This window comes from Tasmannia lanceolata, unplaced genomic scaffold (genome assembly GCF_043159265.1).
Source record: "Tasmannia lanceolata isolate RefF3 unplaced genomic scaffold, GAP_Taslan_0.1 ptg000751l, whole genome shotgun sequence".
NCBI lineage: Eukaryota > Viridiplantae > Streptophyta > Magnoliopsida > Canellales > Winteraceae > Tasmannia > Tasmannia lanceolata.
The window spans coordinates 30,001-33,178 of NW_027519420.1; the positions used below are offsets into that span (position 1 = coordinate 30,001).

Here is a 3,178-nt window from a genome sequence, read left to right on the forward strand (position 1 = left end):
AAAGTTTTCGCGTTGTTGATTCCTAGGTGTAGTGCTTCTTCCTCTATGCCGCCTATTGGTCTGGTCCTAGTGGAGTCGGATTGACCTACAATACAGAACCTGTAGGTGTAACCTTTCGCTCAATACTCAAATCAACAATTGAAGCATCTGAGGCTGCATCAATCGGGGATACACGACAGAAGGAATTGTTCTATCTCTAAATTTCACCTTCACCGAGCATAGGTTTATTTCAAAAATCTTTTTTCTTTGTATTACGAATCATGTCTCTTTCTCGTAAGACTGAGGTCGGTAAATCATAAATAATAAATAAATAATAATAAAAAAAAATCAAATCGCACCATCTCTGTAATAGGTAAATGCCTCTTTTTCTCCTGAGGTTGTCGGAATTATTCGTAATAAGATATTGGCTACAATTGAAGAGGTCTTATCAATAAAATTTCCATTTATCCGAGATCTAGGCATGGTTAACAATCCATTCCATAATTCTTCTCATTACCCCTAGAGGGAAAATGATCCCACAAACAAAGGAATTGTATAGTACGAAATCACATAAAAACAAACGGACTCATTCTAAAAAAAAAGGTGTCGACCTTCCACTCAAATTGTCCCTTTGGGGCAGGGATGGATAGGAAATATTTGAATCCGATTGTATTTCATTTAAATTAAGTATTAAGTATAAATATTAAGTAGTATACCAATGAACGGAACTATTCCTATTTTATCGAAGCTCAGGAATCAAGGAAGTTTTTCCTACAGATTCTGATGACTCTAGAAGTTTTGATTTGATTATGATCCAAAGAAAAAAAAAATCAAATCAAATAATAGAATCATTCCATGATGAAAATAGAATAAGAATAACCATCCATTTTTTGTGCATAGTGTGTATACACCACGCAATCGAAATATCAAAAAAATCCATGGGACGATTCATGAATTTGTAATAGATTGTGGGGTAGCTCATGAGAGGAATTGTTGTTGAGAAATCTGAAACTAGAAAGGAATTTTGGAATTCCTATGGAACCATAATAGTCTAAATGTAACCATAGTATAAAATAGGGTCAGTTGACTTGTTCCAATTCATTGGTTTAATCCAGTATAAATCTAAGAATAAGACGGGATCGTCTTCTTGACAAACATGAATAGATAGATTCTATCTATTTTTTTTTAATCTTTTTAATAAGATAAGAAAAAGATAAGAAAAAAAATGTTTTTTTATCCCTCGATCCTCGAGGGAAGATCTTTCTTTAATGAAAAGTTTTCTATTTTCTATTTAGAATTGATTGGTCATACCTGTATTGCAATAATACAATAATATGAATGACTCGCTATTCACTCGGTTTCTGGGTCATAATCATAAGATTATGTAGGAGAGATGGCCGAGTGGTTCAAGGCGTAGCATTGGAACTGCTATGTAGGCTTTTGTTTACCGAGGGTTCGAATCCCTCTCTCTCCGTACCTTCACCTAATTCACCAACGGTACCGACTACAATGTATCAAATCAAATAACAATTGATACGAGTATTCCAATCGTACTTTATTTGATATAGATTCTCTATTCCTAATTGCTGTGGTATGGAAAATACCGGAACGGAAAGAATGGACAAGGAATAAAAATCTCACCGCTGATCCATTTGTAATACGTGAATGGGAGAAAAATCCGGATCAAACCTCTTAGATCTATTTACTTCGGCGAAAGAAAAAAAAGGGGCTTGTCCAAAGCTTTGTTATTTTAGTTAGGTTCAAGTCTGACGGGAATAATATTCTACGACTAGCAACTCATTGATTTTCAAACCGATCCACTTAATATCTATTATTTGATTTACTAATCCTTTATATTGGGATGAATAAAGACTCAAATGTTTTGCCAACTCCTCGTGGGGGGATGAATCCATATAATTTTGAATCAGAGCTCTGGATCTTTGTTCATCCCTCATAGTAATAATATCTTGGGGTTTGCAGCGATAACTTGGGATATCTACTATACGGCCATTAACTAAAATATGTCTATGATTAACTAATTGCCTGGCTCCCGGAATGGTCGAAGCCATACCCAATCGAAAAAGGATGTTATCCAAACGCATCTCAAGTAGTTGTAGTAAAACCTGACCTGTTGACCCTTTGGCTTTCCCAGCAATACGAACATATCTAAGTAATTGTTGCTCTGTCAGACCATAATGAAAACGCAATTTTTGTTTTTCTTCTAGACGAATACGATATTGAGATCTTTTCCCGGAACGCGATTGGTTTCTAAGATCACTTCCGGATCTAGGTCTTTTCCTAGTGAGTCCCGGTAAAGCCCCTAGACGGCGTATTTTTTTGAAACGAGGCCCTCGGTAACGAGACATAAAGACTCCTTAATTTTATTGAAATTTCATTTTACAGAATAAACCTAAATTAATACTGAACTAAACGATAAACGAAGCTAAATCCACTGAAGTACTACAAAGAGGAATAAGATGAATTGTATCAATATCCGTATTATTTTGTATATTGTATATATGGGAAGTTAAGGATCCTTTTCTTGATTTGTTCTGTATAGATCAAACGGCTCCAATCCGTTTTTTATTCTTTATTCATAGTTGGAAGTTCCCGCGACATAACATAATAGATCGGTAACCCGACATTTGGAGAAAAAAAAGGGGGGGGTCTTCTCAATATTCCTTGGTCTCAAGGAAAGATGATCAATCCTGATAAAAAAAAAAAAATAGAACAAATAGAGAAAGCCGACTATCGGAATCGAACCGATGACCATCGCATTACAAATGCGGTGCTCTAACCTCTGAGCTAAGCGGGCTCATATAACAGAAATAGTGCGTGAATAGGAATTCGGGAAACTATTGGGATCTTAGTTAGCTATTAGCTATTAATAATTATTAATATTAATTATTATAAATTATTATAACATATTAATTAATATTAATAATTATTAATATAATATGAATTTTGATTTTATTTTTGATTATTTTCTATTTGATTATTTATTTTTGATTATTTCATTTATTAGTAGTCACTAGCACTAGAATTTTTTTTTTTCATTCAAATCAAATTTAAAAAACGCAAAATAATACTATATACATATGAAATAATTCTATATTCTATTATAGAATAGAATATAACTATTAGTTATAGCAGTTATAGCAGATTATATGAATTCTATTTCTATTAGAGTGTAGTTCCT

General features: G+C 33.4%; 2 non-coding genes across 2 annotated transcripts; one reads left to right on the forward strand and one right to left on the reverse strand.

Moving 5' to 3' along the window:
- The first annotated feature begins 1,366 nt into the window (after positions 1–1,366).
- Positions 1,367–1,453, forward strand: TRNAS-GGA (transfer RNA serine (anticodon GGA)). Its single transcript has one exon. It is a non-coding gene; the product is annotated as a tRNA-Ser (tRNA).
- Positions 1,454–2,721: 1,268 nt separating this feature from the next.
- Positions 2,722–2,794, reverse strand: TRNAT-UGU (transfer RNA threonine (anticodon UGU)). The gene has a single exon. It is a non-coding gene; the product is annotated as a tRNA-Thr (tRNA).
- Between the last annotated feature and the right edge of the window lie 384 nt (positions 2,795–3,178).